The sequence below is a fragment of the Heptranchias perlo genome, chromosome 3 (assembly GCF_035084215.1).
Source record: "Heptranchias perlo isolate sHepPer1 chromosome 3, sHepPer1.hap1, whole genome shotgun sequence".
NCBI lineage: Eukaryota > Metazoa > Chordata > Chondrichthyes > Hexanchiformes > Hexanchidae > Heptranchias > Heptranchias perlo.
Window position 1 is genome coordinate 136,097,231 of NC_090327.1, and position 14,058 is coordinate 136,111,288.

The 14,058-nt window shown below is 49.9% G+C and overlaps 1 protein-coding gene across 2 annotated transcripts in view; it reads left to right on the forward strand.

Annotated features, from left to right (window-relative positions):
• Positions 1-5,090: 5,090 nt before the first annotated feature.
• LOC137320253 (neurocalcin-delta) overlaps positions 5,091-14,058 on the forward strand; it is a 357,975-nt gene continuing 349,007 nt past the window's right edge. For both annotated transcript variants that reach the window (XM_067982028.1, XM_067982030.1), the window contains exon 1: positions 5,091-5,245. The gene's annotated coding sequence lies outside the window, so the exon portion shown is untranslated. The remainder of the gene's footprint in view (positions 5,246-14,058) is intronic.

A 14,058-nucleotide genomic window follows, 5' to 3' on the forward strand; every position in this document is an offset into this window, starting at 1 on the left:
TGAGCTGCTAGATCTGTTCTGAATCTATCCCATTTAGCACGGTGGTAGTGCCACACAACACGTTGGATGTTGTCTTCAGTGTGAAGACGGGAATTTGTCTCACAAGGACTGTGCAGTGGTCACTCCTACCAATACTGTCATGGAAAGATGCATTTGCAACAGGTAGATTGGTGAGGCACTTTATTATGTGGCACTTTATCAAACGCCTTTTGTAAGTCCACATACACCGCATCAACTGCATTGCCCACATCAACCCTCTCTGTCACCTCATCAAAAAACTGCATGAAGTTAGTTAAACATGATTTGCCTTTAATAAATCCATGCTGGCTTTCCCTAATCAATCCACACTTGTCCAAGTGACTGCTAATTCTGTCCCGGGTTGTCATTTCTCAAAGTTTCCCCACCATCAAGGTTAAACTGACCGGCCTCTAGTTGCTGGGTTTATCCTTACACCCTTTTTTGAACAAGGGTGTAACATTTGCAATTCTGTTTACATGTCTGTGGAAGACTTTTGGATTCCCTTTTATGTTAGCCGCCAGTCTATTCTCAAATTCTCTCTTTGTCCCTCTTATTTCCTTTTTCACTTCCCCTCTAACTTTCTATAACCAGCCTGGTTCTCACTTGTGTTATCAACCTGACATCTGTCATATGCCCCTTTTTTCCGTTTCATCTTACTCTCTATCTCTTTTGTCATCCAGGGTGCTCTGGCTTTAGTTGCCCTACCTTTCTCCCTCGTGGGAATGTACCTAGACTGTACCCGAACCATCTCCTCTTTAAAGGCCACCCATTGTTCAATTACAGTTTTGCCTGCCAATCTTTGATTCCAATTTACCCGGACCAGATCTGTTCTCATCCCACTGAAATTGGCCCTCCTCCAATTGAGTATTTTTACTTTAGAGTGGTCCATGTCCTTTTCCATAGATATTCTAAAGCTTATGATGCTATGATCGCTGTTCCCTAAATGTTCCCCCACTGACACTTGCTCCACTTGGCCCGTCTCATTCCCTAGAACCAAGTCCAGAAATGCCGCCTTCCTCATTGGGCCGGAAATGTACTGGTCGAGAAAGTTATCCTGAACACATTTCAAAAATTCCTCCCCCTCTTTGCCCCTTATTATTACTATCCCAGTCTATATTAGGATAGTTGAAGTCCCCAGTTATCACTGCTCTATGGTTTTTGCACCTCTCTGTAATTTCCCTGCAAATTTGCTCCTTTATATCCTTCCCTCTAGTTGGTAGCCTATAGAATACACCCAGTAGTGTAATGGCACCTCTATTATTTCTTAACTCTAACCAAATAGATTCTGTCCTTGACCCCTCCAGGACATCCTCTCTCTCCAGTACTGCAATATTCTCCTTAATCAATACTGCCACACACCCCTCTTTTCTTTCCTTCCCTATCTTTCCTGAACACCTTGTATCCAGGAATATTTAGTTCCCAATCCTGCCCTTTTTGAGCCAGGTCTCCGTTATCGCCACAACATCACATTTCCATGTGGCTAATTCCCCTTGCAGGTCACCAAACTTGTGTCATGGGCAGATATTTCATGGGGGGGGGGGGTGGGGTGGAGTGGGGGGGGTGAGGGGGGCGGTGGGTGGCGGTGGGAATAGGAAAGATTCCATTGCCTTCTAATTCATAGAATCAGACAGCTCAAAAGGAGGCCATTCGGCCCATCATGCCTGTGCCGGATCTTTGAAGGAGCTGTCCAATTAGTCCCACTCCCCTGCTCTTTCCCTATAGCCCTGCAGATGTTTCCTTTCCTAGTATATATCCAACTCCCTTTTGAAAGTTACTATTGTGGTGGACTGCTAGCAGTGAATGTTTGAGTTGCCAATAAACTAGTTTCTTCTCAAGGAAGAAGTTACTAGGGGGTGAAATTGCTCTTTGACATATGTTAAAGCTGTTTTTTTTTTCTTGGCTTTGCAATATTTTCGCAGAAACACACTATTTTTAACAGCCTGATCCCCGCAAGATCAGATTCATTAGCATGCATCCACTGATAAGCCAATCTGAACAGTCCTTCAATAATCCTATTGAACTGTTTGTTAAGCAGCTAAGGAAATACTTAACTGATATGAAACATGTGAAGCGAGCTCTGGTTTGCCCAGTATTGTGCAATAAATAAACTAAACTATTTAGCGGCTAAAAAAAAAAAAAATTTTACCTTAATTTGTTTTTAACGTACTGGCACCAGGCACAACTCCAGTAACTCCACGTGAATACCATCGTGGACTTTAATTAATATGCAACATTTTAAATCCAAAGTATAATGAGAAGTTATTCAAATGATCTCCTGGCTGGCCTCCCACCTTGCACCCTCTGTAAACTTGAGCTCATCCAAAACTCTGCTGCCCATATCCTAACTGGCACCAATTTCACCAGTCACCCCTGTGCTCGCTGACCTACATTAGCTCCCGGTCCAGGAACACCTCGATTTAAAAATTCTCATCCTTGTTTACAAATCCTTCCATGGCCTCGCCCCTCCTTATATCTGTAACGTGCTCCAGCCCTACAACCCTCTGAGATCTCTGAGCTCCTCCAGGCCTTTTGCGCATCCCTCAATTTTCGACGCTCCACCATTGGTGGCCCAAGCCGTAATCTCTGGAATTCCCTCCCTAAACCGCCGCCTCTCTACCTCACTCTCCTCCTTTAAGACGCTCCTTAAAACCTACCTCTTTGACCAAGCTTCTGGTCACCTGTCCTAGAACCTCCTTATGTGGCTCGGTGACAAATTTTGTTTCATAATGCTCCTGTGAAGGGCTTTGGGATGTTTTACTATGTTAAAGGGGCTATATTTTTAAAAATTTGTTCATGGGATGTGGGCATCGCTGGCAAGGCCAGCATTTATTGCCCATTCCTAATTGCCCTTGAGAAGGTGGTGGTGAGCCGCCTTCTTGAACCGCTGCAGTCCGTGGGGTGAAGGTTCTCCCACAGTGCCGTTAGGAAGGGAGTTCCAGGATTTTGACCCAGCGACGATGAAGGAACGGTGATATATTTCCAAGTCAGGATGGTATGTGACTTGGAGGGGAACGTGCAGGTGGTGTTGTTCCCATGTGCCTGCTGCTCTTGTCCTTCTAGGTGGTAGAGGTCACGAGTTTGGGAGGTGCTATCGAAGAAGCCTTGGCGAGTTGCTACAGTGCATCCTGTGGATGGTACACAATACAGCCACAGTGCGCCGGTGATGAAGGGAGTGAATGTTTAGGGTGGTGAATGAGGTGCCAATCAAGTGGGCTACTTTGTCCTGGATGGTGTTGAGTTTCTTGAGTGTTGTTGGAGCTGCACTGATCCAGGCAAGTGGAGAGTATTCCATCACACTCCTGACTTGTGCCTTGTAAGTGGTGGAAATGCAAATTGTTGTTGTTGAAGTGAAAGATGCAGTGAATGAAGGAATGCTGCGTGCTTTGACACTGAAATATTTTATTCTTTGGGCATTAACCACCTTTCCAAGAATAACCAAGATAAAATCAAAAGTGATTACAGACTCTGTGATGATTTCATGCACTATCACGCAAATAAATACAATGCATTGCATTTATAGGTTACAGTCAGTCCATTTAATGAACTTATCAGAAAGGTGGCCATCAGCACTATGTAGACGTTTGCATGGTTAATAGTGCATTTGTGAATTGTTTAACGCAGTTAAACAGGGTCTATTTGGCATCAGGTAAGTGAGGTCTCTTTGGGATTGAGTTGATTCCAACATGACATGCCTTGTGCTGACTTTTCTGGCAGACTCATACCTGACCAGAGTACTCCAGGGCACTGCTAATGACTGATCTTCCAGCCTGCCTCATTGACATGTAGATGTGTAGGTCTGTCACTAAAGCTGGGATTCTTCCCACTCAGCTTCAGATCGTCCTACAAACATTTACCGTAACAGCTAGGATGGTTTTAGTGAGGAGGTGTTTTCTGCTAGCAAATGTGTGGTTGTAGCCAGTTAAGTTCCAACAGTACTCCTATGTACACTTCGAGGTCCCTAAGCCTTGTCTTAACCTGAACTTAAATTCTCTCAGCTTAGGTAAGTGAAGTGTGTTTGTATGGGAGAGTGTGCACTGCATATCTGGCAAATGGAAACTCTACTTAATGTGCCAACCCTCCAGAACTGCCTTGGAGTCTCCAGGAATTAAAGACTAATCTCCAGGACACTGCTGTGAGCAAACCTGGAGAAAAATCATAGGGGCATAAAAAAAGTAATGTTCTTTGAACACTTTTGTTTATTAGTTATAAAAATATCAGACATGGGAAAAGGGGGCTGTTGACTGACAGTGAAGAATCATCCAATTGGGTAATGAAGAGTCCATTCACTTTCTGCTTGGCATCGGAAGTTGGTGCACCATGAGGATGCACGCGTCGGGCGACCAATGACGGGAGCGTGGGTGCAGGAACGTTGGCGGCAGGAGGTCGTGTAATGAAACCTCCAGGAATACGTCCAACCAGAGTTGGCAACCCTACTACTGCCACGCTGTCTACCATGCTTTCCCTGGTATTACTCTGCCAACTCCCTCTGCCGCTCTAGAAACAGTTTTTTTTAAAAGCATGTGTCATATCTGTAATATATGTCGGAAGTTTTGCGCCATTGGGCTTTCGCAAGGTGAAAGAAGACTCATTCCAGGGCTGTGAGCAACTGTTGGTCACTCAGTTGGAGGAAGTTCTGGAAGCGGTCAGGAATATTGCCCCAATGCTTTACTCTCCACATTAAAGCAGGATTTTTGCAGGCGACAAATGGAGCGATTGGGGGAATTTCTCTCCCTGAGGTTCCTATTTTCAAAGTGCCATTTCCACCCCCCCACACCCCCCACACCCCACAATAACTCGATGTGGTTTACATCTTGAGCTCTCCTCTTCGCACTGGGAGCTGTGTTGCCGCATCTCTAACCATTGATGCCAGTTTAGCTCTGTTACTAATCCGCTAGGAGATGTTTTAGCTGTGAGCTGTGATTTGTAATGTTTTACGCTCCTGCTATGTGTTGAGATATATTTTCTGATCCCTCTCTCTCTCTCTCCCTCCCTCTGGTTGCTTCTCCATTGGCCACACATGTAGATATAGGGTGACGTCAGTAGGTCTTTCGCTATTTCTATTGAGCCGGGGGAGGAAAGGAGCTTTCGATCTGGGGCTGGGAGAGGAGCAATTCAGGACCGCCCAGCTCAGCTCAGCTCAGCCCAGCCCAGCACCGCTCCGCCACTTCGCCCAATTCTCGGAATCCGCTCCGCAGACTACTGTTCGCGGGAAGATCGAGGTGTTTGGGTGAGTTTTTGGGGTGAATAGAGCGGCTGCCTCGCTCGCTCTGCCTCTTTTGTCGTGTTGTGAGTGGGGTTGGTGCAGCAAATCAGAGCGGATGCTGCCCGGAGACACAGCGGCAGCTCCGACACACAGAGCGGCAGCTCCGACAGGGACCTGCCCAGAGATAGGATCACTGCCCAGAGACAGGGACCTGCCCAGAGATAGGATCACTGCCCAGAGATAGGATCACTGCCCAGAGATAGGATCACTGCCCAGAGACAGGGACCTGCCCAGAGATAGGATCACTGCCCAGAGATAGGATCACTGCCCAGAGACAGGGACCTGCCCAGAGATAGGGACCTGCCCAGAGATAGGATCACTGCCCAGAGATAGGATCACTGCCCAGAGATAGGATCACTGCCCAGAGACAGGGACCTGCCCAGAGATAGGGACCTGCCCAGAGATAGGATCACTGCCCAGAGATAGGATCACTGCCCAGAGATAGGATCACTGCCCAGAGATAGGATCACTGCCCAGAGACAGGGACCTGCCCAGAGATAGGGACCTGCCCAGAGATAGGATCACTGCCCAGAGATAGGATCACTGCCCAGAGACAGGGACCTGCCCAGAGATAGGATCACTGCCCAGAGACAGGGACCTGCCCAGAGATAGGATCACTGCCCAGAGACAGGGACCTGCCCAGAGATAGGATCACTGCCCAGAGACAGGGACCTGCCCAGAGACAGGGACCTGCCCAGAGATAGGATCACTGCCCAGAGATAGGATCACTGCCCAGAGACAGGGACCTGCCCAGAGATAGGATCACTGCCCAGAGACAGGGACCTGCCCAGAGATAGGATCACTGCCCAGAGACAGGGACCTGCCCAGAGATAGGATCACTGCCCAGAGACAGGGACCTGCCCAGAGATAGGGACCTGCCCAGAGATAGGATCACTGCCCAGAGATAGGGACACTGCCCAGAGATAGGGACCTGCCCAGAGATAGGATCACTGCCCAGAGATAGGGACCTGCCCAGAGATAGGATCACTGCCCAGAGACAGGGACCTGCCCAGAGATAGGGACCTGCCCAGAGATAGGGACCTGCCCAGAGATAGGATCACTGCCCAGAGACAGGGACCTGCCCAGAGACAGGGACCTGCCCAGAGACAGGGACCTGCCCAGAGATAGGATCACTGCCCAGAGATAGGATCACTGCCCAGAGATAGGATCACTGCCCAGAGATAGGATCACTGCCCAGAGATAGGATCACTGCCCAGAGATAGGGACCTGCCCAGAGATAGGGACCTGCCCAGAGATAGGATCACTGCCCAGAGATAGGGACCTGCCCAGAGACAGGGACCTGCCCAGAGATAGGATCACTGCCCAGAGATAGGATCACTGCCCAGAGACAGGGACCTGCCCAGAGATAGGATCACTGCCCAGAGATAGGATCACTGCCCAGAGACAGGGACCTGCCCAGAGATAGGATCACTGCCCAGAGATAGGGACCTGCCCAGAGACAGGGACCTGCCCAGAGACAGGATCACTGCCCAGAGACAGGGACCTGCCCAGAGATAGGATCACTGCCCAGAGATAGGGACCTGCCCAGAGACAGGATCACTGCCCAGAGATAGGGACCTGCCCAGAGACAGGATCACTGCCCAGAGATAGGGACCTGCCCAGAGATAGGATCACTGCCCAGAGATAGGGACCTGCCCAGAGATAGGATCACTGCCCAGAGACAGGGACTTGCCCAGAGACAGGGACTTGCCCAGAGACAGGGACTTGCCCAGAGACAGGGACTTGCCCAGAGACAGGGACCTGCCCAGAGACAGGGACCTGCCCAGAGACAGGGACTTGCCCAGAGACAGGGACTTGCCCAGAGACAGGGACCTGCCCAGAGATAGGATCACTGCCCAGAGACACAGGGACCTGCCCAGAGATAGGATCACTGCCCAGAGATAGGATCACTGCCCAGAGACAGGGACCTGCCCAGAGATAGGATCACTGCCCAGAGATAGGATCACTGCCCAGAGATAGGATCACTGCCCAGAGACAGGGACCTGCCCAGAGATAGGATCACTGGCCAGAGATAGGATCACTGCCCAGAGATAGGATCACTGCCCAGAGATAGGATCACTGCCCAGAGATAGGATCACTGCCCAGAGACAGGGACCTGCCCAGAGATAGGGACCTGCCCAGAGATAGGATCACTGCCCAGAGATAGGATCACTGCCCAGAGACAGGGACCTGCCCAGAGATAGGATCACTGCCCAGAGACAGGGACCTGCCCAGAGATAGGATCACTGCCCAGAGACAGGGACCTGCCCAGAGATAGGATCACTGCCCAGAGACAGGGACCTGCCCAGAGATAGGGACCTGCCCAGAGATAGGATCACTGCCCAGAGATAGGATCACTGCCCAGAGACAGGGACCTGCCCAGAGATAGGATCACTGCCCAGAGACAGGGACCTGCCCAGAGATAGGATCACTGCCCAGAGACAGGGACCTGCCCAGAGATAGGATCACTGCCCAGAGACAGGGACCTGCCCAGAGATAGGGACCTGCCCAGAGATAGGATCACTGCCCAGAGATAGGGACACTGCCCAGAGATAGGGACCTGCCCAGAGATAGGATCACTGCCCAGAGATAGGGACCTGCCCAGAGATAGGATCACTGCCCAGAGACAGGGACCTGCCCAGAGATAGGGACCTGCCCAGAGATAGGGACCTGCCCAGAGATAGGATCACTGCCCAGAGATAGGATCACTGCCCAGAGACAGGGACCTGCCCAGAGACAGGGACCTGCCCAGAGACAGGGACCTGCCCAGAGATAGGATCACTGCCCAGAGATAGGATCACTGCCCAGAGATAGGATCACTGCCCAGAGATAGGATCACTGCCCAGAGATAGGGACCTGCCCAGAGATAGGGACCTGCCCAGAGATAGGATCACTGCCCAGAGATAGGGACCTGCCCAGAGACAGGGACCTGCCCAGAGATAGGATCACTGCCCAGAGATAGGATCACTGCCCAGAGATAGGATCACTGCCCAGAGACAGGGACCTGCCCAGAGATAGGATCACTGCCCAGAGATAGGATCACTGCCCAGAGACAGGGACCTGCCCAGAGATAGGATCACTGCCCAGAGATAGGGACCTGCCCAGAGACAGGGACCTGCCCAGAGACAGGATCACTGCCCAGAGACAGGGACCTGCCCAGAGATAGGATCACTGCCCAGAGATAGGGACCTGCCCAGAGACAGGATCACTGCCCAGAGATAGGGACCTGCCCAGAGACAGGATCACTGCCCAGAGATAGGGACCTGCCCAGAGATAGGATCACTGCCCAGAGATAGGGACCTGCCCAGAGATAGGATCACTGCCCAGAGACAGGGACTTGCCCAGAGACAGGGACTTGCCCAGAGACAGGGACTTGCCCAGAGACAGGGACTTGCCCAGAGACAGGGACCTGCCCAGAGACAGGGACCTGCCCAGAGACAGGGACCTGCCCAGAGACAGGGACTTGCCCAGAGACAGGGACTTGCCCAGAGACAGGGACTTGCCCAGAGACAGGGACCTGCCCAGAGATAGGATCACTGCCCAGAGACACAGGGACCTGCCCAGAGATAGGATCACTGCCCAGAGATAGGATCACTGCCCAGAGACAGGGACCTGCCCAGAGATAGGATCACTGCCCAGAGATAGGATCACTGCCCAGAGATAGGATCACTGCCCAGAGACAGGGACCTGCCCAGAGATAGGATCACTGGCCAGAGATAGGATCACTGGCCAGAGATAGGGACCTGCCCAGAGATAGGATCACTGCCCAGAGACAGGGACCTGCCCAGAGATAGAATCACTGCCCAGAGATAGGGACCTGCCCAGAGATAGGATCACTGCCCAGAGATAGGATCACTGCCCAGAGATAGGGACCTGCCCAGAGATAGGATCACTGCCCAGAGATAGGGACACTGCCCAGAGATAGGGACACTGCCCAGAGATAGGGACACTGCCCAGAGATAGGGACACTGCCCAGAGATAGGGACACTGCCCAGAGACAGGGACCTGCCCAGAGATAGGGACCTGCCCAGAGATAGGATCACTGCCCAGAGATAGGATCACTACCCAGAGACACAGGGACCTGCCCAGAGATAGGATCACTGCCCAGAGATAGGATCACTGCCCAGAGATAGGATCACTGCCCAGAGATAGGATCACTGCCCAGAGATAGGATCACTGCCCAGAGATAGGATCACTGCCCAGAGATAGGATCACTGCCCAGAGACACAGGATCACTGCCCAGAGACACAGGATCACTGCCCAGAGACAGGGGGACCTGCCCAGAGACAGGGGGACCTGCCCAGAGACAGGGGGACCTGCCCAGAGACAGGGGGACCTGCCCAGAGACAGGGGGACCTGCCCAGAGACAGGGGGACCTGCCCAGAGACAGGGGGACCTGCCCAGAGACAGGGGGACCTGCCCAGAGACACAGGGTCACTGCCCAGAGACACAGGGTCACTGCCCAGAGACACAGGGTCACTGCCCAGAGACACAGGGTCACTGCCCAGAGACACAGGGTCACTGCCCAGAGACACAGGGTCACTGCCCAGAGACACAGGGTCACTGCCCAGAGACACAGGGTCACTGCCCAGAGACACAGGGTCACTGCCCAGAGACACAGGGTCACTGCCCAGAGACACAGGGTCACTGCCCAGAGACACAGGGTCACTGCCCAGAGACACAGGGTCACTGCCCAGAGACACAGGGTCACTGCCCAGAGACACAGGGTCACTGCCCAGAGACACAGGGTCACTGCCCAGAGACACAGGGTCACTGCCCAGAGACACAGGGTCACTGCCCAGAGACACAGGGTCACTGCCCAGAGACACAGGGTCACTGCCCAGAGACACAGGGTCACTGCCCAGAGACACAGGGTCACTGCCCAGAGACACAGGGTCACTGCCCAGAGACACAGGGTCACTGCCCAGAGACACAGGGTCACTGCCCAGAGACACAGGGTCACTGCCCAGAGACACAGGGTCACTGCCCAGAGACACAGGGTCACTGCCCAGAGACACAGGGTCACTGCCCAGAGACACAGGGTCACTGCCCAGAGACACAGGGTCACTGCCCAGAGACACAGGGTCACTGCCCAGAGACACAGGGTCACTGCCCAGAGACAGGATCACTGCCCAGAGACAGAGGGACCTGCCCAGAGACAGAGGGACCTGCCCAGAGACAGAGGGACCTGCCCAGAGACACAGGGTCACTGCCCAGAGACACAGGGACCTGCCCAGAGATAGGATCACTGCCCAGAGACAGAGGGACCTGCCCAGAGACAGAGGGACCTGCCCAGAGATAGGATCACTGCCCCCCTCTCTCTCTCTGATGGGTTCCCACCAGTGGCGTCTCCTCCCTGACCATGGGGAGGAGGGGGGTGGCTTGTTTTATTGAGCAGTGGGCCGGTTCTGGAAATGGAGAGCAATTCAAGATTCGGCCCCCGGGGTCTGAGGCATCTTTTTAAAACGCCGAGGTTGACCGTGTCCATTAACTCGTGTATTGGGAATATCTCTGGTCATTCTCAGCAGGCAGCTATTGGGGGGCGGGGAGGGAGGGAGGGGAGGGGAGGTCTGTAAAAGGGACACTCGGGATTCAAATCGTTACAAAGTCAAACTGTGGCGAGTTCTGTGCAAGGAGACAACACCCTGTGCTTGAACTTGATGGGAAACGGCTCGTTAGTTCTGCAGCCGGCTGTGCTGTATGTTGTGTGTGTGTGTGTGTGTGTCTGGGGTGTTAGCAAATATCAGGGCGCGTTTTCTCTCTCTCTCTCCCTCCCTCTGTTGATATACAGCAGCCCGCGGGACACGGGAGGGAGTTACAGGGCTGTAAGGTAATTTTAGGAGTCCATACAGGTTCTAATTTAAAAAAAAAACAAGTTGACCAGTTTACACACACCAATCTATACCCAAGAATGTGTTACTACATCAAATTCTTCTAAGAGGGACGATTTCATCTATGTGATCTATTCCAAAATCGTAAATCTGTTACTGTCTAAATTCGTTTACCATGTTGTTACGCACAGCACATAGAGGAAAAGACCCTCATTTTTCCGTGCAACAGTTCCCTCAGATGGCCCCCTCCATCAGTTGAAAGTAATATATTGCTCAACCAATGGTTCCGAGCAGATACTGTGGAATGCACGGAGAGTGAATCAGTTCCTGCAATATTTAAATGTTCACTTTTAAGCAAATATCTCATGAATGTGTAGTGCTACTGCCTGGCTTGCTCTTTATATACAAAATGTGATTTCATTTTTCTAATTTTTGGGGGTGTGTTTATATATATTTTCAAAAAAAAATGCAAGCGTGTTAACTGATCTGGGAACTACAAAAGAGAAACCGAATGGTGAAAATCTGAAATGAAAACAGAAATGCTGGAAATACACAGGAGTGTGTCAGTTTCTGATAAAGAATGACCAGATAACTATTCAGGGGGGAGGGGGGGGGCTCATCAGAAGCAGAATTTTTACAAAGTGGGTTTTGTGGTTTGTTAAAAGGGTTAAGTGTTAGAAGGAGGTACATATACAAAGCTTGTAGCGATTAGTAAGTTCCAATGAGGAGTCCCACTCGAATCGTTAACCTGCTGTTTCTCTTTCAGCTGCTGATTGACTTGCTGTAAATTCCCACCCACTTTCTGTTTTTATCTGGGAACTACATGAGTTCTTTATTCTCTGGCATTGGTGGCTGTGTAACGTAATTCAGTGAGCATTGGAAGCTTTCACAGTGTAAGAAAGTGGATGATGCAGATACTGTAACAAGTGATGGAAAAGCATTATACGGTTGTTTCTGCTACTTGGCTACTGGTCACTGCAGGCCTTGTTTATACTATGCAATAACCACAATTTGACCAGTATGAGGCCAGGTACATGTCACTTGGCCCTACAATATCACTGAGTAAACAACAGTTTTCACCAATGGTCAGCTGCTAATGAAGCTGTAGCCAGATATATATATATATATATATAGACTGTCAGTGTTCTCTCCCTGATTCAGGCATTTGCTCCTGTGTTGTTCCTGTGCATTGATGGTGCAGAAGTGGCCAGCAGTAAAATGATGACTGAAATTGTGTTGCATAGAATATTGGCAGATAACAAACCATACGCAGCTTTTTTCCTTCAGACGATTAGCTACCATCCATTAATTTGTGAATTTGATGCAAAATAAAGATTTCAAATAGAGATACAACCCACAATGGTTATCATGTGATATCACTTTAATGAGAGCAGTAAATATGGTTTAGAATGCATTAGTTGTCACACAACTAACCATACCTGTAAATGAAATGCAGATTTATTTTATTTTAGTTAGTCCTACATTAGTTATGTTTACATTAAAGTGCAACTAAAATCCTGTTTATTCTAGTAAAGCTAGTCAATCAATTTTCTTTACTGTCCATCTAGTTTAACCTACTTATACTTGTAGACTCCCAGCAAAAGTTCTAACTTGTGGTTAGTCACAATTCAGCATGCAGCTGGCTACACTGAAATAATAATGCTTGAATGTATGCAGCACATTCTGATGACATGTCTGCAGATCACATAAGTATCATTATGACAGGATTGAAAAGACGATAATCTGGCAGCAGCATGTATTATGGCAGTTTTATTCTTCAGTAAACATTAAATAGTGAACACAAATGCAAATCTGGTTTAGTGAAAGTAAAGAAATCTGAATAAGGTTAAAATTATTGATCAGAACAAAGATTTATACCAGAGTCATATATACCTCTAAAGGACTATCACTCGGCTGCAGTATATACTGAAAATCTCTTACTGCAATGTCTGTGCATCTGCTCTGGTACTAGGCCACCTTCGTTTTCAATGCAGGATATTGGACTAGTGTGTGAGATTGGAACATTGTTGCTTCACCTTTTTGAAGTCTGCATTTGAATTTCAATTCAGACTGATGGGACTAAGGCCTTCAATAAGGTGCCACATAAAAGACTTTGGATAAAGGTCAGGGCACGTGGAGTCAGGGGCCAGGCAGCAGAATGGATTGAAAGATGGCTACAAAACAGAGGGTAGGAGTTGAGGGAAGTTTTTTGGATTGGCAGGAAGTGGGAAGTGGTGTCCTGCAGGGATCGTGCTGGGGCCACTATTGTTTACCACATCAATGATTTGGACTTGGGAATTGGGGTTATGGGGGGTGATTTTAATCCACAAGAATGGGTGGGTTGGGGGCAGGTGGGAGTTGAAAACAGTTGTTTTTTGGGGTCGCGACCGCAACCCGGCTTTATTTCCGGGTTTAACGTCGGTGCGGAAAAGTACAGGCTTCCCACCGGGAATGCCAATTCCAAAAATGTTGCGGTCGCGACCCAAAAAAACCCAACTATTTTCAACTCCCACCCGTCCCCAACCCACCCGTTCTTGGGGATTGAAATCACCCCCATGGTGTCAAAATTTGCAGATGATACTAAATTGGGGAGGGTACAGATAAGAGGGTAGAAGATTGCACCAAAGTACAGGAAGGCACAAACAGGCTTGCTGAGTAGGTGGAAAAAGTACGGAAAAGATTTACAAAGATGTTATCAGGCTGAGGCTCGTCTCTCTGGAGAAGAAAAGTCGAAGAGGAGACCTGATATTGGTCTTTAAAATTATGACGAGATTTTAGAGTGGATGTGGAGAAACTGTTTCCACTTGTGGGTGAGTCAAGAACAAGGGGGATAAATATAAGATAGCCACTAACGGATCAAATAAAAAAGAAATGAGCAGGAATTCCTTTACACAGAGAGTGGTGAGAATGTGGAACTAACCGCCACATGGCGTGGTTGAAGAAAAT